This window comes from Ambystoma mexicanum, chromosome 6p (genome assembly GCF_040938575.1).
Source record: "Ambystoma mexicanum isolate Mex_15411 chromosome 6p, UKY_AmexF1_1, whole genome shotgun sequence".
In the NCBI taxonomy this organism is placed as follows: domain Eukaryota; kingdom Metazoa; phylum Chordata; class Amphibia; order Caudata; family Ambystomatidae; genus Ambystoma; species Ambystoma mexicanum.
This window is the reverse complement of record NC_090935.1, coordinates 361,401,884-361,423,112: the sequence shown is the minus strand read 5'-3', so window position 1 is coordinate 361,423,112 and position 21,229 is coordinate 361,401,884. Positions and strand designations below refer to the sequence as shown.

At 50.8% G+C, this 21,229-nt stretch overlaps 1 protein-coding gene across 3 annotated transcripts in view; it reads left to right on the top strand.

Annotated features, from left to right (window-relative positions):
* Positions 1-21,229, top strand: part of RANBP3L (RAN binding protein 3 like) — a 235,833-nt gene that overhangs the window by 174,341 nt on the left and 40,263 nt on the right. The gene's annotated exons all lie outside the window — the stretch shown is intronic.

The following is a 21,229-nucleotide window of genomic DNA, read 5'->3' as shown; positions in this document are numbered from 1 at the left end:
TCGACCCCTGTTTCAAATAAAAAAATCCAACCCCAAACCACATTAAATTCCGGGGAAGCCTGATCAGCAACAGCAATGTAATATAACAACAAAAACACAATATATCCAAGGTTTCAAGGCGGCATATCATCAGAGGGATAGAACAGAGTCTGTATAAGGGAGTTACACGCCAATATATTGTCAGTCACCCCTCTTGCATTCCCCTATGTGCATACATATAACATACCTTTCTTTCAGCTACAGACCAAAGTCTAAGATCTTTCCACCAAGCCCTAATTTGTGGCCCTGCAACAGCTTTTCACGCCATGTTGATTCTGTGCTTTGCCACCATACAAGCTAAGTTGAGTAATTTGGTCAGCTGCCTAGTAGCCTTCAGACGGGGATGTATGCCCAGCAGGCACGCCTCAGGCGGGTAGGCAAATCTATTTATCCTCGCTGCTTCAACTTTCACCCGAATTGTAGACCAAAATTGCCTCAGTACTGGGCAAGACCAAAACATATGTATCAAATCACATTTATCATCACCACAGCAGGGGTAGCAGGGGGATGACGATCTGGAGAACTGAGCTATCTTATATGGAGTCATGTACGTGCTGTGGAGAATAAACAGTTGGAGTACTCTGTTGGGTATTTCTGGACACTTTCTGTATATATAATAGAACATTTCCCCATTCTGCTTCCTACATATGTATATTGAGGTCTTCTTCCCATAAAACCTGTACTCTATGGTCCCACTATGTAGGCAGAAAAGCAACCTCTCATATAACCTAGACACACAAAGACCCCCCTCAACCAAGTCATAAAGCAGAAGAAGCGTACCATCCACCTCAGGTTATAATTATAATTGTTCTTTTATAACGCACTTAATACCAGAAATTGGTTTCTAAGTGCAGGATCGGGATTCGAAGCTTTGTTGTGCTGCATTGTCTTGCTTCCAAGACAAACACATTGCTCCTGAGCTATCCCCCTCACCGAAGTTCTTCAGGTAGTTCCTGCCAAAAATACTTCTATTTCACACTTGCAAGTTAAACCCTTTTCTTGATGTTTTGGGTAAGTATCTCGAAGAAGCAAACTGGGACAAAGCTGGCATTGTGGTTGCTAAAAACCTATATTTATAGTAAAGAGAAACCCTCCCTATATTCTAAGAGGGGTTTCTCTGCCTCAAAACAATACTAAAGGATCTGTCAGAATGTCTGTCAAAATCACACTCCACCTTCCACAACCTACTTCTATCCCTTACACTACAACTAAAGAATAATCTGACAGAAAGTTCCTTCTCCAGGAGAATTACTCTTCTCCTGGTGATCGGGTGATGAATGACTCCCTTCCCCTGGCTTGTGGTTCCAGCAAAACCTTCATACTGCTCCACCTTCGGGACCAGGAGAATGCTTCCCTTCTCCTGGTATTGGTCCACACACTTCAATATAGTTAACAACAAAACCAGGGGGAATGACCCCCTTGCCCTGGCGTCTCTTGAGTATATTCAAAAGGACTTATGTTTGTTCACCATGCAAATGACTCCCTTCTGGAGTTCTTTTCCGTATCTTTCAACTTGATGTTTATTTTGCCACTCTCTCTTTGTATCAGCAAAGTTCCAAATCTTCTCAGGGTTTCAGTGCACTTATGCTCACCACTGCGACAAGGATGCTTTCCTTGAAGGCACAATTTGCTTGTGTTAGGGTCTCAGACCTTACACTGGTGAAATGTAATGTAAAATAATGTATTAAGCACGAATCAAGGCCAAAAGGCGTATGGGCGCTACCGATCCGGTAAGGAAAAAACATCAGAGCGACCGACGGGGAAACCCACAGGAAAGCACTTGCAGCTTCTTTAAAAAGAAATGCCTTGAGTGCTCTGCAGAAGCCCAAATGGTCTGGAATCTCTCTCAGAAAGGCTGAGAAAGAGCGTCCTCCCGATTGGGCTTTACGAAAGTGGGGCACTTCCAACAAGCTGGCAGAGGATGATCTCGGGGAATGAGTAGGGAGATAGTGGCTCAGTTTAGATTGAAGAAAAGAGGGCCCTGTATGAAAGAACACGTCATGCAGAGTATCTTAAACATTATCCGATTTCTATCTGACATTATCCGACCTCTATCCGACATTCTCCGACTTTTGACGGGGAGCCAGTGCAGTTTGGCCAGTAGCAGCAAAGCAGAGGATCTACTAGAGGCATTCAAAGCCAGGCGTGCAGTGACATTTTGGAGAATTTGAAGTTGATGGACCAGAAATTCCGTTTGGCTCAGAGAAATGCTGTTACAGTAATCTACCGCGCCCTTTATCGAGGCAGTGACCATGTTTGTGCGGAGGCACAAACGGCAATACTTTTTTGAGCAATCTCAGTTTGCCAAAACCCAACGTGCACACGGCCGCGATCTGTCCCTCTCTAGATACTGAAGGGGGGAGTTTAACCCCCAAGCTCTTAACAGAGGGACTAGGGGAGGAACAAGGTCCCAGAGAGTCGGGCAAGAAATCGGTGAGCCAGAAAGAGTGGTCATCAGTGCAGCCAGCTATCATTACCTCCGTTTTCTTTGCCATTAAGTTTCAGCCAATTCTGGGACATCCAGCGGCCGATCTCAGCTAGGCATCTCAGCTAGGCAGGCTTTAATAAGTAAGGTTGGCAGGGATAAACCCTGCAGCACCCCACAGAGAATTGGCGTGGAGGGTGCATCCATCTGCGTGCGGTCCTTCAAGAACGAAGAAAACCAGGCCAGAGTAGGGCCCGTCAGTCTTGCTTGTTCCAGGCGTTGCAACAGAATATTGTGGTCATACTCCTACAGCCCATCCCCTTTCCTCCATCCTGTGAAGGCGTCTGATAGGGAGAATTCTCAGAAATTTGCTAATTCCTCCCTATTTAGAGACCCCCAGCAACTTTGCTGGATTTTGAGGACTTTATTTTTTTAACCTGGAGAGAGTGAGACCCTTTTCCCCATGTATTTTAATGTGATTTTAAACACTGTGTTGCTTTTGGTTGTGGAATCTAACAAACTCCATAGGCATCATATTTTACATTGTGTCACAGAGCACCTTCAGTGCAGTGAGTAGTGACACAGGGAGGTCTTTCAAATTTCCCAAAGTTTTAAATACCTTCTCTTTGATGAACTACTTTACTTACATTTGTAACTCTCTAGACCCAGCACACACTATCTTACAATAGGGTGCTTTACTTAGTATCCGCTTTGTCTAGCTTCTCATGGAACATTTTTATGTTACCCTTCTTGCACTGAATGGCTGGTGGCAGTGGTTTACTTTTAACTACCGTGGTGTGCATTTACCACAGGCTGCGTTCGCAGCTGCAGTAAAGCACCCAAGGGTGCCATTTTTGTCAAAATGGCCCCGGCCTTCTTTTTTCGCCATTTCTTTGTGGAAAGGTCCTTCTTGAGATTTACTCAGCGCGCCAAACCCAGTTTGGTCTCTTTGTTCATTTGCCTTTGGTGGGCTTCAGGAGTGAAGACCGCCTCTGGCGCCCGAGTGTCCCAAGTGCACTTTGTGATGATTGGCCGGCTGACTGTCCGGCAAGGACAGCCACCCTGCTGGGTGAGTGACAGCTAGGCTGGAATGAATGGGAGAGAACTGAATAAAAGGCGAGCCTTTTGGCTTGGAAGGCAGAGTTGACCACTGGACGAAGGAACCAAAGAAGAACTTGAAGAGGACGACGGCTGCAACTCCTGGACCGTTGGTTTGCCCGGTGAAGCCCTGCTGCTGTGCTGAAACTCCAAATTTTATCGACAGAGAAGCAGCTGCAAGGACGACTTCTCCTCTTGAGTTGGTGGGACCAATCAACTCCAAAGTAAGCCATCTGGACATTCTCTGGGAACTGGCTGCATTTCCACAGAGTTGCTGCTGGAAACCGAAACACCTGGGAGAGGAACACCAGATTGTGTGCGTTGCTTTTAAGTTGGCCAAGAGCTCCAGGAAGATCCTGCAGACACCCCGGAAGCAGGACTGACCAAGCCTGAGCCCCCTCAACTGAGTGCGGGACCCCCAGAAGCAATTAAAGTCCATCTCGACAGCCAGAAACCGCAGTATTGCTATTTACGGTAGTCCCGTGGAGCTGAAACACTGAAGTGCCACTTGTTGGAAAGATTGCCGGTTACGAGCGGTGACAGTCCCATTGCAGAGCAGGAGTCCCCAGAAGTCCTCCCTCTTGTCCCCATGACTGAGGCCCAGGAACAGTGAGATCTGCGGAGCTGCACAGGAACAGGCGTCATCTGCTGCACTTTTTCTTCACTACAAAGGTACTGTAAAGTCTGAGAGAACTTACCTCTCATGGTAGAGCTGCTTGCATCTTCTACTACTCAGAAGTCTAAACAGCTTGTGGCCCTCTTTTCTTCAAAGACTTCTAAAACATTGTGCAAAGACTTTTCTTCTTACCTACCAGAAGTGCTTCAGCCTATATAAGACTTTTGCCCATTTACTTTGGTTTAGCCTGTAGCACTGAATGACTCTGCTTAGGGGATCCAAAAGTATTTGCCTGCTTAAGAATATTTGTGATCTCTTGTGTGTTCTAATAACCTTTTCTTTGACTACCTTCCAAAAGTATTCGAAATGCAAACAGTAAGATATTAATGTCCCCAGCAGCCTAGCTATTGAAGTCACCTGAGGGTGTAGGTTGTGACAGTGGGCCATCCCAAAAGGGTCTTTACTGATTTAGAAACTACCGTTTTTGAAGTGTATTTGTATGTTGCTTTTATATTGCTCCCTTCTGAAGAAGGCTTACTCTAACTGACTGATAAATAAATTAATAATTGTTTATTCAAGAAACATTGTGTGTAAGAGTGTATTTGAATGCTTGTTACTTTGAATCTCTGTGTAACTCCCCTACAGCTCACATTGACCCCTCTTGAGATAAGCCTGGCTGCTCAACACGCTACCAATCTGTGTAGTACAAGCTTATACAAAAGGTTGGGTTCCTATTACATCTAGGTCAGGGTTGTTGTGGTGCACCCCAAGGGTACTGCATACAATCTTGCCTAACAGCGTCCCTCGCTAGGCATGGAAACAGAACTTTTTTCACCAGAAAATAACACTTTCCCTTTAAATGTTTACGTGTGCTGGGGAGCATGTGCCACACCTCAGTCCTCTCTTCCACGTTGACGGGAGCAGACCGATTTCGCAAACACTCATGGGTCAGGCCTCAAGCCTCGTAATTCTATGTGCTTTTTTCAAATTCCACCGGTGCCCTAGTCTGTCCCCGGTGTATATCGACCAGGGCTAGCTTCAGCAGGTGCCCGTTGTGCGATGGTTCCTGTCCCACCTCAGATCGGCACGCGCTCTGCCTCTGGTGCCTTGGAGAAGAACACGTTCAGCAAGCAAAGCTCTCACGCCCCGGTCCCCCAGAAACCAGCTTGCGCGGTGGAGAGTGCTGTCCTCCAGGACTCCGCCGGAGAGCATTAAGGAATACGTCCGCAGGAAGACCAAGAAGATAAGCATACTCTTCTCAAAAGCACCCGCAGGGGCGACTCCTTCCTGGGGAAGCCTGCTGACGGGAGGGGTCAGTCGGACACTTGCACTGACAGCAAGGACACAGAGGCTTTTTTAACTACCGGTTTAACAGCCAAGGGGTTTAAGGGCCCTACCGGTTTTGCCCCCGATGAGCCTACTGGCTCTGTTACTGGGACACATCCTGAGGGGCTCAGCTAAGGGGGCGCCTACATGCAGCGCAGACAGCATTACCGGCCCAATGGCCGAGGGCCAACTGCCTACCAGACCCACGCCTTAGGTGCAGGGTCAGAATTGATGCGTTTAGGCATGCAGGCCGAGCCCAGGCCTGCATCATTCACGGTCCCACTTGCGGAAGACACAGACACAATAGTGGCACGTGCAGACAAGATGGCGCCCAGGACAGAAGCCCGCCAACAGGGCGAACCACAAAGGCACGAGCCTATGGCCAAGTCGGATTGGGGTCCTATGACTCCAGTTACATAGGCCACTTCATACCCGACCTTCACAGTTAAAGCACAGTACCATGAGGGCAAGGTGGGTGAAGATAATAGGCCTCTACTCCACCTAGCCCGCTTGAAAGGATCGTTTCTAAGTTTTTGACCCTTATTTTATTATTTAAATTTTTTTATTATACATTTTTTAAGGACATTATCGACACAGTATCGTACAGTGCAATGCCAGATAAGGCAAACAATTCAGCCAATCAGTACAAGCAAATTGAGTACCGGTGCCATTTTACCAGATGTCGAATCAGTCCGCAAGATTAGCAACAAATTATGAACAAAATGAAACATTAACAACTCCAAAAGGGAGTAAATAATGCTTGGACAGTGTACATATTCTGAGGGCAGGCCCATAGCTAGGCAGTGATTCAGAAATATGGTAAACAGGTATCCGATAAACCTTTCATGCCCGGATTGGACTGGAAATTTCAGGTCAGGGCGAGATAATTGAACAAATGTAATGTTACAGCTTAAACAGTGGTTGTGGTGCTCAAGGTGGCATATCATCCGATGGATGGAACATTGCAAGAACAAGGGCGTTCCAAGTATCAAAATTATCAGACACACTGGTGTCCCTGCTGAAAGATCAAAGCCAGATCATAGTTTCAGCCAGGGACCATTACTCAAATTCATTCCGCCATACCATATATCGGGGGGGCACGTCTTAGTTTCCAAGATATGGCTATGCGTCTTTTTACCAGAAAACCTTTTTGACCTTTATGTGGTCCCTGCAGATGGGGAACATCCTTAAAGGCATAATTCAGGCGATGCTACCTCACATACCACCACCTCAGCCGGTGCCTGCGCAGCCTGTACCTCCACCACCACCGTTGGGTAGTTCCGGTGGCAGCGCTTACACCCCCAGTTCCAGCACCTGGGCCAACTCCAGCAGCAGAACTAACCCCTGCAGACCCAGGAACCCTTTCTAGCACAGGTGACCAACATGACACCAACAAGGAGGAGCAGAACACGCCTTCTTCGGCAAGAGCCTTCCACAATAGGATTGCTGGCCTAGCTGAATACCTGGGCATATCTCAGCCCCAGAAGGAGCTGCTGGAGTCAAGACTACTGGCGGAAGTACTCGCCATTAAAGCGAAATCCAGATTTGGCATCCCGCTGCAGAAGGACATGGCAGCTCTGGCGAAGAAGGGATGGCTCAAGCCCCACTCCTCTCAGCCAACAAATAAAAGGCTGGGAGGCCACCAGGGGGCGCAGGCAAGATGGCCGCCTGAGCCGACAGCTCCGCACCCAGCCCCGGGAATTTGGCGGAGTTTAGCAGGAAGAAGGTGCCCATCTCTCGCAAGCATCGCAAGAAAGGCCGTGTGAACCCCTGCCCATCCAGGGGGTCCAAACCAGGAGATTCGACATAGCCCACAGACTGAGTTTGACCGTCCAGGGTCCCCACGGCCCCTCCCCCCGCGGTCCTGAACAGCACGCAGGCGGTGCGCGCCAAGGCTCGCCGAGGCCGCAGCAGAACACAGGAGCGGTGACACTTACTGAAGGAGTACCTACTCGGAGCGAGGTGAGGTCGGAGGTCGGGGACCTTGGAGGCTCCACCAGACCCAGGGGGCCCTGGTACCCCATCCGCAGTGGGGCCGAGGTGGCGCAGAACCGGCACAAGGCCGTGCTCGACATTGAACGAAGACACTGGAGGTGCCGCACGAGCACCGCATCACCCTGACACCCCACCCACCCACAGGGTATATCAGGCCCACCCAACTGCACGCCAGAACTCCCTAGCCCGGGCCGTCGCGGGAGCGCACCCACACCGAACCCGGCTGGGGATGCTGGAGAGGGTACTGGAGAAGAGACACGCCAGGTGAGAGGCCCTCGGGCTGGGACTTTGTGTATAGGCCGCCACTCCACCGGCGCTGAACCCCTCGAGTTATTCGGCTGGCACAACCATAGGTGCCCCCCCATCCGGCATCCCTCCCCACAAATTCAGCTGCAACCAACACCCCATGAGCTGGAAGGAGGCCCTCTCCAAGTATCAGTTTGTGGCTGGAGGGGACAAAATGGCCGCCGGGTCTCCGTCGGTGCCGCCTCCCGACCTGGGGGCCATCCAAAATAACATCCAGATGATTTTTGAGGAGATACGTGGGATTCGAACCGACATGGGTGCTAAGTTGGCAGACCTTAACACCAGGGTCACCACCCTGGAGGATCACATGGAGGGAGTCGAGAACAACCAGCTATCCACGGCGATCCTGGAGACGCAAATGGAGGCCAGGTTCCAGGAGGTACACCGTAGGGAGGAGGAACTATGGTTCAAGGTGGACGACATGGAGAACAGGGAGAGGAGGAACAACTTGCACATTTTTGGCCTGTGGAATCCGAAGGGGAGAGCCCGCAGGCACTGGAGGGCAAAGTCCATGACATCTTAAGAATCGTCATGGGGGAGGAGGCCGACATCGAGATTAAATTCGATGGGTTGCATCGAGCCGGCGGCGGTGGCAGGGGCCCGAGGTCGGTGCTGGCTCGACTACACTACTACAGAGACAAAGCCAGGACCCTGGAGAAGGCGAGGAAACTCAGTGATATCCAATACGGAGACTCTAAGGTGGCAATCTACCAGGACCTTTCCGCCCTCACCCTCGCAATGAGAAAGAAATGCGGGGCCCTAACCAGATGGTTGCAAGGTAAGGGGGTCAGATACCGCTGGGGGCACCCCTTCTACCTGGCATTTGAGTGGTCGGGGGAAAGACACCACCTGGTGACGGAGGAGGACATTGTGCGGGCCACCGACAACTTGATGGGAGATCGTGCAGGCCCGTCCGGCAGAGTGGGGGTTGAGGCCAGGAACCCACCGCGGGGCCCCAACAGACTGGGTCAACCTAGCGGCAAGACCAAGGTTAAGGGGGCACGCAAGTTCCAAAAAACCAGGCACCCATCATCGGCCTCTGAGAATCTCCTGAAGTGACTGTAACTTTTTACAATGTTGGTTGATTGGTTCGATGGACCTCCGTGTCGGGCCTGTGCCTGGGGACACGGGGGACCACGGGAACAGAGTTACGTCTCATGAGTTTTGTTTGAAGGTTCACACGCGTTCATTCTGGTTTAACAGAGAATGGGTTATCTACATGCTTACACTACCCGGAGCTGGGGTAGAGTCCTTGGTGGTTCGTTGACCGTCCCCGAGAAAGATAGGGTGACATGGACGAACGCCTCAAGATGGGGGGAGGGGGAAAGGAGCAGGGGGGAGGGGGAGAGAACGACCATCATCGAGGCCAAAATGGGAACGTTTAGAGGGGTCCACGGGGGGTGGGGGAACTAGCCAACTTGAACAGGAATCCTATATTTTTCAACGTGCCATACGCAAGCATTACACTACGGTGAATCTAGAGGCGGAGCACCTAGACGATAATGGTTGAAGGCAAGATAGGCACAATGTCAAGGGCCTCAATTCACCAAACAAGAGGTCCTTGACCAGTAACATGTTCCGCAAACAGCAGTTGATGGTGCTGTTCCTCCAAGAAACCCATTACAGACAGGGGAGGGAATCACCCATCAGGGGGAAGGACATCGGTGCCAACTTCTGGGCCTCCCACAGGAGCTCGAAGAAGGAAGGTGTGGGGATTCTCCTGAGTAAGCCACTCCATCTCACCAACACAGAGACCAAGAGAGGCTTTGGGGGGAGGTTCCTGGGGATCAAGGGTACATATGAAGGGGAACGCATAACCCTGGCCACCCTCTATGCTCCCAACTCGGGCCAGATAGGTTTCCTAACCCAGATTCTGGGGGTAATGGATGAATGGGCTGAAGGGGCCATGATACTGGGGGGGACTTCAATCTCATTTTGGACCCCAGGCTGGACTTGTGGACGGCACGGGTGACTGAACCAAAAGGTATCACCAAGGACAACCTAACGCTCCAGACCCTGCTGAGGGAACACTACTGGGAGGACGTCTGGCGAACGACACCCGGAGCCCGGGGGATATACATTCTTTCCCCCCCCACACCTACACCAGAATCGATTTCCTCTTGACTTCCAAAGAGGGGAGCGCGGTGGCTACAGCTCCGAAGGTCGAGGCAATAACGTGGTCCAATCACGAGCTTCTGGTGGCGGACTGGTCGCTTCCCTTGTCCCCCTGGTCAGCCAGATGGAGGTGTAATGACACTCTCCTAAGGGACCCAGTCTTTAGGGAATTCCTCAGAGGCGAAATGGAGGCATATTTTGAGACAAATGACGATGGGGAGATGGATATGGCGATAGTGTGGGAGGCGGCGAAGGTCACCTTCCGTGGTCCCCTTATAGCCGAGGGGTCTAGGTGCAAACGGGAGAGAGGGCTCATTGAGGCCAAGATACAGGCTGAACTCAAGAGCCTGCAGGGCAGGCTCACCCAGTAGGGGGTTGATAAGGAGTCCCTCCTATCGGAAATGCGCAAAAAACGTCAGGCTCTGCACATGGTCCTCATTGGGGAGGTGATCAAGAAGTTGAGATACACTCGACAACGGTACTACAATAAGGGGGACAGGGTGGGGACCCTATTGGCACGTAGAGCTAGGGGTTGTAGACTTGAGAGGAGGGTCGGACCTATTAAAGATGGGGAGGGCAGGGCTCTCAACAGAAAGGCAGAGATAGTGGGCTCCTTCGCAACTTTCAATAGGGACCTGTACACAAAACAGGAGGGGGAATCGCTGGAGGAGATCCGGGCTTATCTGGAAGAACACCGGCCACCCTGCTTAACGGAGGCCGAGCTGCAGGGCTTGGAGGGGGACATAACGGCGGAGGAGGTGGAGGCAGCCATCAAGAGACTTAAAGCAGGGAAGTCCCCCGGAGGTGATGGATACAAGGCTGATTTTTATAAACAATTCCAACCCATTCTGACAGAACCCTTAGCCAAATTGTTCAACCACATTCGTAACAAAGAGACAATCCCCCCCACATTCCTACAGGCCCTCATCTCGGTGATCCCCAAGCCAGGGAAAGACCCCACAGAGCGCGGCTCCTATATACCCATCTCCCTTTTAAACCTAGATGCTAAAATATTTGCCAGGATCCTGGCCACTCGCCTAGAGAGATGCCTGCCCCGCCTGGTCCATCCAGACCAGTCGGGCTTTATATTACACAGACAAGCCTCGGACAATATGCGCAAAACCCTCCATGTGTTGCTTTCAAGGGAAACCCGGAACGAGGGGCTCCTCCTGCTCTCCCTAGACGCAGAAAAGGCCTTCGACCGGGTGAGTTGGGCCTTCATGGGGGAGGTCCTCTCGGCAATAGGGATGGGCCAGAGATGGTTGGGATGGATGGCTGCACTATATTCAGCCCCCACGGCTAGGGTGGCTGTTAACGGGATGGAATCGGAAGCCGTTCCCCTAGAGCGGGGCACGTGACAGGGCTGTCCACTATCCCCCCTGATATACGTCCTTGTCATGGAACCCTGGGCGATCTCGGTGCGTAACAACGAGGCTATCACTGGAGTACAGATGGGCGGCTCCCACCACAAGATCAGCCTGTTCGCCGATGACGCTCTCCTCTATGTTACCAAACCGACACTGACAGTTCCTCATGTGTTGCGGGCACTGGAGCGTTACGGGAGCCTCTCGGGGTACAGGGTCAACCTGGGTAAATCTGTGGCTTTTATGGGAGGTCGACTACCGGACACCGAGAGGGAGTATGTGGAGGGCCTTCCCTTTCAACTGCAGAGAGAGGGATTCCGGCACTTGGGAATCCAAATAACACCGGACCCGAAGGACCTCTTCTCGAGTAATTTCACCCCTTTGTGGACGGAGGTCAAAAGAGATATAGAGAGGTGGGCGGTCTCGGGGTTCTCGTGGATGGCACGACTCAACCTGATCAAGATGGTGGTACTTCCCAAATTCCTATTCCTCTTCCAGATGCTCCCCACCCAGGTCCCGGCCATGTTCCTACAGTCCATGAAGCGCACCCTACTCAGGTTCCTCTGGAAAGGGAAAAAACACAGGATCTCCTACGATGTCCTAACGAGACCTAAGGAAGATGGCGGGTGGGATTCCCGGACTTCGATACATACTATAGGGCCTCCCAACTAAGGATTCTGGTTGACCACTTCAACCCTGGGACACAAAAGCAGTGGGTAGCACTGGACAATAGGTTGCTTGCCCCGGTCACGGTAGATGAGTGGTTGTGGGTCCCCAGAGCGCACATCCCCAGGCGTGTTTTAGATCATCCAGTACTGGGTGTCCTGTGGTCTGTCTGGAAGGAGGGGGGTTACTACAGATGGCTCACAACCTGGCCTTCCCCACTAAGTTGCATCTGGGCGCCACCATTCATAGCTAAGATTGCGGAGCCGGCCGCGTATCAGAAGTGGTATGAGGCGGGCCTTTTTAGGGCGTGCCACCTGTGGGTAGGTGGCTCCTTCATGCCCCTCCTGGACCTGGAGGAGGCCCTGGGGCTGGGCAAGCTTTCACCTTTTGGCTATCTCCAATTGAAGGGAGTCCTCTCTGAACCCTCATGGGGGGACACGCTCAGGAGTGAACTCGCGGACTTCGAGAAAGCGATCATCTCCACACGGGCCTCCAGGGTGGTCATATCTCGTTTGTACAAACTCCTCCTGCTTTCGATACCCAGGGATCCACTGCCAGCAAGAGTACAATGGGAAAAAGATTTGGGCACGGCAATAGATGACAAAAGGTGGACCAAAATGTGCATCCGGGCCCATCGCTCTACAACCTCCCCCCAGTACAGACACCAGGCCCTCAAGATTTTACACAGGTGGCACTACCCCCCACAGTTGATAGCCAGGATGAGTCCGGGCTACGACCCACACTGCTGGAAATGCAAAAAGAAAAAAGGGGACTACATACACATGTGGTGGTCTTGCCCGAGGGTGCAGTCATACTGGGAAGAGGTCCTATCATGTGTTAAGGGGGTGGATGGTGTCTCTAGGCCCCTCTGTCCCTGGTTGCTGCTGTTTGTTATTGAGGTGGGCGATGACCAGGAGGACACCCAGGGCCACATGTTGCAGGTCATGCTCTTAGCGGCCAGGTGCTGCTTGGCCCAGAAGTGGAGGAATCCGCACATGCCTGATGAGAAGTAATGGGTAATGAAGGTGCGGACGATATATGAATTAGAATTTTTAACCCACGTCCTGGATGAATCCAGATCCAATATTGAGGAACTTTGGCTTCCCTTCTTTGAAAAGTATGAGCGATCGATCTGAGGGTTGAGCCCATCAACGGCTGGCCTGTTTGGGTTTGAAGTTCAGTGGAAATGGAGGACCTACTAGGTATCTGTTGTATAAGGCACACTCCCCTCCCGGGTGGTGCTGCTAGGTTGAGCCCTAGACTTTGTGTACACCAATCTACTCGATAGTCCGAACTCGAAGAATGCATAATGCATTCCTGCAAGATAAGCTTGACATTGACACCTGTTCACTGGCTAGGGGAGTGGGGGGAGGGTTATTTTTCGAATGTTTTCTTTTTCTGAGAATGGCATTGGTTTGAAATGACATGTTTGTTGTGATAACCTTAAAAAATGTTAATAAAAACTATATTTTAGGGGGGGGGGGGCGCTGTTGCGCACATCGAAAATGGCTGCTTGATTCTGAGCTCCTGAGTACCCGTCCATACCCCGTGAAAATCCTATACAGCTGCGAGGGCGCTGCCCGGAGTTATCCCCAACTGATCCTTGCCCGGCCCCTGCCGGCGACGCAATCTGCCCCCAGGGCTCCACGGTGCGGCAGCTGGAGGCCGCGGTTCGGAGGGAGAGTGAGGCCATGGTGGTCGGGGCTTGCGCTCTGGCGGTTCGCTGAGCCTTCGCCTCAGCGTGGGACGGTGCCGCGGGCCCTTGGGAAGCAGGGCGCCGGAGCTGTGCCATGGCCCTGTGGTTGCTGGAGCCCAGGCGGGGCGAACGGCGCAAGGCCGGAGACGCATGGAGCGGAGGAGACGCTCCGAAACAAAGTAAGGAGGCGGCGGTGCAGCGAGCGGGGGGAGGGCGCCCATACATCTAGGCCACACGTGTGATACGGCCTCGGCCCCCCCGCCCGCCTCCGCGGCTGAGCAGCGGTTCGCGGTCGGCCAGATTCCTCCATTTGGCCGCTACATCCTGAGGTGTGTCTCTTTCTGTATTGCCGGGCCCCGGGCCGCGTGTTACGGGCCGTCTTGGCCTGGCGTGACTGACTTGGGGCGCCCATCCAGTAAATTCCTGCCTGCTGGGCCTCGGGATCCCCTCCCCCCGAGGTGATGACACCAATGAGACTACGCTAAGGGGTCTGGTGGGGGTGTGAGGTCATCGGGGAGCTGCTGGCTGCAGATGTCCTGCCTACAATCCCCCTGCAGGCCTGCTCTTATTGACATCTGTGGGCAGATATACCCTGGAGGACACAGAACTACTCCTTACTCATTACCTCTGTTGAAATATACGTGGGAGGACACAATCCATTGGAGACGGATACCCCTTGCTCCCCTGGACTCCCCCACCCCCCGTTTCTCTTTCTTTCTGGCTCCAATACTACACTACCTCAGCCAATACCCGCATCTAAGCACAACAAGTATCGGGGGTGAGAGGGGGTTAAAGACAATATCACAAAGCGGTGTAAACCCGAATACAAAATGAGCGACCTGCAGAAATCTGGGAAGACGGGCAAAACCCCCGGCAGCAGGAGGAAGGGCCCTATGGATGCCTACACAGGCGGCAAAACTCAGGCCATGGCTTCAGAGGCATGTACTAGTGCAAATGAAACCCTGTGCGCTGAGGGCGAGGAACAAGAGGACAGGCTAACGACAATAGTGCAAAATGGGTTCCGGGTGGTTAACATCAAGTTGGACGACATAGTGTCCACCATAGGCTCACTTAAAGCAAGGGTCGAAAAAGAAAGTGCACGTGTCACTGAAACTGAGAACAGAATAAGCACTAATGAGGATTCCATTGCTCACCGTAGCAGAGATATCAACCAACTCAAAGAGGCCATGTCCAAAATACAAAACATGTGTGAGGATCTGGAATCGCGATCAAGACGAAACAACATCCGCGTGGTGGGAGTGGCAGAATCATTTGGCAAGGGCCAGATGGAAAAGCAGCTGGAAACACTACTCAAAACCTTATTTGGCCCGTAGGCATTCTCAGAACATTTCCTTGTGGAAAGGGCGCACCGCACATTGGCCCCGCACCCTAAACCAGGAGCGCTTCCACGCACGATAATCGCGAGGCTCCTCAATTATAGGGACAGAGACACGATACTACGCAGGGCGAGAGAGGCTGGGACACTACATCACGACGGGAACTGTATTCATATTTACCCAGATTTTTCTGCCGGGGTCCAGGCCAGTAGAAGATCCTATGACCCGATTAAAAGACTTCTTAAAGACTGCCAAGTGCCATATGCCTTGATGTTTCCGGCCAAGATGAGAATACAACATGCGGGGAGAGCGCACTTCTTCGAGTCCACGGCTGAAGCCACGCAGTACATTGAGACCTCTATACCTCTTCCTCCCAGATGGGGCAGGCAGGCACAAAACAACAGGCCCAGGCCGGAAGTCTAGACGACATGGGGGAGGAACATGGATATATCCTGGGTCAATTGTCAATGATGGACACCTGGGGTACAATGCACCCTGGGGACAGGCGATATACGTATTACTCCTCGGTCCACGATTCTGAGTCCAGGATAGATTATTGGTTTGTCACATCGGTTATGTCCTCTATGTTGCTGAAATGCGAAATCTTGCCCCATACATTTTCAGACCATTCCCCAGTGCTGATAGAATTAAAGATTCAGAATGCCCCCTGTCCAGCTGCGAGGTGGAGAATGCCGAGTGGAATGCTGGAAGACCCTGGGTTGGTGGAAACATTACATACGGAGATAGCAGATTTTTTTTCCAACAATATGGGAACGGTGGCTGAATGCTCCACTGTTTGGGAATCCTTTAAATTATGGGTCAGAAGAGTGCTGTTATCCAAGTCTGTTGGCATGTTGAGGGCCGTGCGCTCTGAACTAGCAGACATCGAAAATAAATTGGGTGTATTGGAGGGAGATTATACCCGGACACAGAACAGGGACCTGTTAGCAGACATACATACGCACCTGCAAAACTTTGATAAACTGGCTACTAGGGAACTGCAATATGCGGCGGCCCCTATGCGGGCACGTAGATACGGCGAAGGTAACAAAGTGGGCAGAACACTCTCTAATCTGCTTAAGTGTAATAAACCCCCTAATCAAATTACCAGTATACAGACAGAACAAGGGGAGGTACTTCTAGGGGAAGATGAGATAAATAAAGAATTTGTCAAGTTTTATACTAAACTTTATTCTAACCAAGATAAAAAGTCCCTGCGGACATTAAGGACTATCTTGCAACCCTTAGTCTGCCCCAACTCCCAGAGGCTGAACGCGCAGCGTTAGATCAGCCGATATCGGCAGAAGGGGTCACTGAAGCTGTTAAAATGTTGACACCAGGGAAGGCACCGGGATCAGATGGTATAGGGGCGGAATTTTATAAAGAATTCCGAGAAGAGATCGTCCCGGTACTTCTACAGGTGTGGGAGGAATCCCTTGAATGCAAGATAATGCCGCCATCTCTGAGGGAAGCAGTGATCACAGTGCTCCCCAAGCCACGACGACCACCACAAGATGTGTCGTCCTATAGACCCCTGTCACTCATAAATACTGACGCCAAAATATTTGCAAAAGTAATGGCCAATAGACTATTGCCGGCAGTTCCCGCGCTGGTCCATCCCGATCAGAACGGGTTTATCCCTACCAGGTCCACATCCCTAAATCTCCGTAGACTCTTTGGCTTAATGGCACAAATAGACCCCAAGAGAAGCGCAGCTGCAATCTCCTTAGACGCAGAGAAAGCCTTTGATTCGGTGTCCTGGGTCTACCTTATTGCGGTCCTTGGGGCATTTGGGGTCGGCCCTAACTTTATTAGGTATGTGAAACTACTAGACACTGAACCCGGGGCGCGAGTTCTGACTAATAAAACCATCTCGAGCCTGTTCTTGTTAGGCAAGGGCACCAGACAGGGCTGTCCGTTCTCACCCCTGCTGTTTGCACTGACTATAGAACCCATGGCAGTTGCGGTGAGGTTGAGACACACGGACAAGGGCATAAACATAAAGGGGTCCATTCAATTAATCTCATTATATGCCAATGACACACTATTATACATCCGAGAAGCCGAAAAAAACATAGCACCCATAATGACGGAAGTAAAAAACTTTGCGGCCTATTCGGGATATACTGTGAACGGTGCCAAATCTGAGATCTTTCCACTCACACCATCCACTGAGTGCCCCGAAATCTTGCATGGACTTAAATGGTCGGATCAACGTATTGGGTATCTGGGGATTCTGGTGTCCAGGGAAGGGAACACGCTATACCAAGACAACTACGAGACTACACTACAGACCATCAGCACGAAACTCCAGATGTGGGGGAGGTTGCCGATATCTCTACATGGCAGGGTGGCGGTTCTCAAAATGATAATCCTTCCTAAGCTTCTTTATCTGTTTGTCAACATTCCCATATGGCCGGGAAGGACCTTTTTCACCAGGCTCCGGTCCATAGTGGTGACGTTCCTCTGGAATGGAAAAACCGCTAGGATTAGCTGGGAGAAGATGGCTGAGTCGTACTCCACGGCGGTATAGCGGCTCCTGATTTTGAACTATATTTTTATGTGGCCCAAGCTCAATTTGCAAAACACTGGTATGATACCACACATACGACACCCCACGCCCTGATAGAGGAATACACTATGCACCCCACAAATATACAATCAGTCATCTTTGACACGCAATACAGAGATACATGTGATTATAACCCTGTCAGCTGTACGGTTAAGGCATGGGAGGCCATAAACAGAAGACTACTTATAGAAACACTCTATAATCCAGTCATACCTCTCTGGAACTATCCAGGTATACCCCCCACACACGATAGCGCGATACAGGAAGCCTGGGACCCCGACATGGAAATGAAAATTGGTGATGTGTTTATAAATGGCAAATTTGCATCCCTGGAGGAAATAGTAAGAGCGTTTGGAGGTGGCCAACTTAGAACGCTCCAATATTACTGCATGAGATCCGCATTTCAAAAGAAATGGATGCTGTTCCCGGACAAGCCTCAACCACACCCCTGCTTGCAGATGGTGACGGCAGTGGGGGGGTTGGGAATTTCTAAATTATATGCGGCAGTACAGACCCACACCCCCACTATTAATCAAATAAAAGACAAATGGGAAAGGGATTTACAGATGGCCATTGAAGACGAGAAATGGAACAGATATTGTTCACTGACTAAAAATGTATCCCTAAATGCAGGCCTGCGGCTGATTCAATTCAAAATTCTTAATAGATTGCATTACACCCCTATCAAAATAGCGAAATTCACCCCAGGCGCGTCAGATGCATGGCCCAAATGTAATATGCCACAGGCTGGAAACTACCATATGTACTGGGAATGCTGTGTGGTGCAGAACTTTTGGAGCGAGGTTCCCGAAATGTTGGCGGAGATCACACAAATTCCCCCAGACCTGAAACCCCAAAAATACCTTTTTGGAGACATAGGCAAATGTTCTGAGAAAATTAGAAGATTGTTCAATGTTGCATGTGCTATTGCTAAAAAATGTATTCTATTGAAATGGAAGAATGTAAACCCACCCGGCATAAATCAATTTCTTCGTGAATTGACCTATGTGAATGAAGCAGAGGAGCAATATGCTATGACCCGACCCACAGGTTTTAGACCTAAGGACATATGGGGCCCATTTAGAACATATCTATGTAACTTGGCCTCTGATGACGATGACTCTACGTGCTGATATATGAATGTCATGATCATGGTGTCAATAATTTGTTTGTATATGTACTGTGCGGGCGGGGGAGTGCCATGTGCCTTTGTGTAGCCACTAATAAAAAGAGTTTAAAAAAAAACTATATTTAAAAAATAAAATAAAAGGCTGGATGCAAAATTCAGGCAGGTGGAGGGCGTTTCTCCTCAGCCACTGTCGTCAGTCGTTGCGGCAGCCTTTATGAACGCCAAGCCTCAAACCTCTACCACGAGCCCCTCAACTTCAGCACTACTGGGCAAGGAAGACAAAATACTTGAGGCCTACGGGAAGAAGGTGTACTCGAATGCTGGGCTTCACCTCAGGCAGGTCAACGCCAATGCCATCCTGGCAGCTGCTAACCAACGGCTGTGGAGGTAAATTGCAGACTTCCTCCCAGATATTTACAGCCCACAAACAAGCCTCTTTCAAGGCAGGACTCGCCGAAGCGAAACTAGTGGCACAGGACATCATGGAAGCCACGGTGGTGCACATAGATACTGCTAGCAGGGCAATCTGTGTGGTTACTGACAAGAGAAGGATGGCATGGCTCCAGGAAAATAGATTCAACCCTGATGTTCAGGACAGAATCCTAGACCTGCCTTTCGAGGGCAGCGACTTGTTCCACTCCACCATGGACGAGGAACTCGATAAAAAGAAGAGCAGCTCACAGACGGCCAAATCCCTGGCCATTCTCACCAAGCCAGCAGCTAAAACCTTCACACAGGGCCATTCTCGATCAGACAGAGGGCGATCCTTTGGCAGTTTCTCGGGTTTCCAGGACCGCCGGGCCAGGCAACTGGACAGGTCGCCCAGCCAACATAAGCAAACACACCAAAAGTCTTTGCACAAGGGCTTTTTTCAGTCCCCCTCCCAGTCATCTGCCTCCGATTCAACATAGCAATGACAGCTGTTCTCAAATCCAGAGCACACCAGTTGGGGGCAGACTGGCCCTGCACAGTCAAGCTTGGTGCTCTTGTTTTACGGACTCATGGGTGATTTCGGTAGTCTCCACAGGCTTTCAGCTTCCCCTGCCTTTGCCCCCCCCCCACCCTCCCACAGTCCGGGACTCTTTCAATTTTAACAGAAATACGTTCCCTTGTGGAGAGTGTTGGGTAAGATTTTCATCTCCCAGAACATTTTGCTTTACAGGTGGATTATTTTCCTTATACCTCAATGAGGGGAACTTTTTTCCACAGAGTCTTTTACTCTTTTCATGGGTGTCATTTTAAGACTCTAAATAGTGCCTTTTAAATGTTATCCTCTTTGAAAACTTTTTGCACATACTGCCTATTGTTGCTGGGTTGCCGTTTGGGCTCCCCTTTTAACTTTCTCTGATTAACCTTGTGAGAACTACAGTTCCCAAGGGTAGAAAGGATCTTTGTATACCTTTTACATTTCAATATGTGGAGTGCTGGGGAGATACAATGGGCCTCATGCCAAAGTTTGCCGGTCTAGAAATAAGGGCCTATGGTTTTGCCTGCCGGAGCTGCTGTGCCTGACCGGTCTGACCCTGCCGGGCGCATCAATCATGATAAGCAAAGCCATCACGGATGTACCAGCACCCTTAACAACACTGCCAGTGCTTCCGTGTCCCCTGTCCTATAGAGTCCTCTCAGACTCAATGGGAATGGGGATTTACAAATTTACCGGCACCAGACTTCCCGGCCACCGGACTCGTAATGAGCCGGTGGCACCGGGAAGAGCAGCGCCGGTATACATTTTTACGGGTCCGGTGGCAACCCGCCGGTAGCACTGGAAGGGTTACCGCTAAGCCTGTAATGTGGCCCAATGTATCCCTTTTCACACTAAAACTGTCTGTTACAGGGACAAGCTTGCCTAATTGCTGGTGGCAGTGATACCTTTTACTAATTCGGTGCTCCTTTACCGTGGGCTGTTTCCACAGCTGTGGTAAAGGCACCCAAGGGTGCTCATTTTACCAAAATGGCCCCTGTCTTCTTTTTCCACCATTTTAGTGTTTCCTGTCCTTCCTTCTTTCTTCTCCTGACATTCCAGTGTGGGAAATTCCTTTGTGTGATTTTTAGCTTCGGCAGGAATCCTTTGGATTCCCCACCAGTCTCTGTGAAGGCAGGAAACGAGGGGGGAGTCCAAAACTCTGCAGCCCTTTGTCTTCCAGCCTGAGTGTGAGATTCCAGATCAAACTGGGAGGCTGGCTGTCCTGAAAGGATTGCCAATCCCCCAAGTTTCAATGTTGCAGGGCTCTTTAATTGGCTGGGTTCCTGCATAAAAGTCCAAACCTGGAAGCTGAAGAGATAGTCGACCACTGGAACCAAAACCGAAGAGGAAGAGGAAGAATTTGCGGCTGAAACGATTTACAGCGACCGGAGAGCCTGCTGTAGCCCTTCCTTCCAATCGACCTGGGAATTCCGCAAACAATGACCCCGACCCAGGCCTTGTGAGACCCACTAGACTCAAGAAGAGACCTGCATTTTGAGCCAACCCACGCCGTGCTGTGACCTTGCCGGCTGCAATACCCCAATTCCCTGGGACCTCGAGTCATTGAGAGGTGCACGG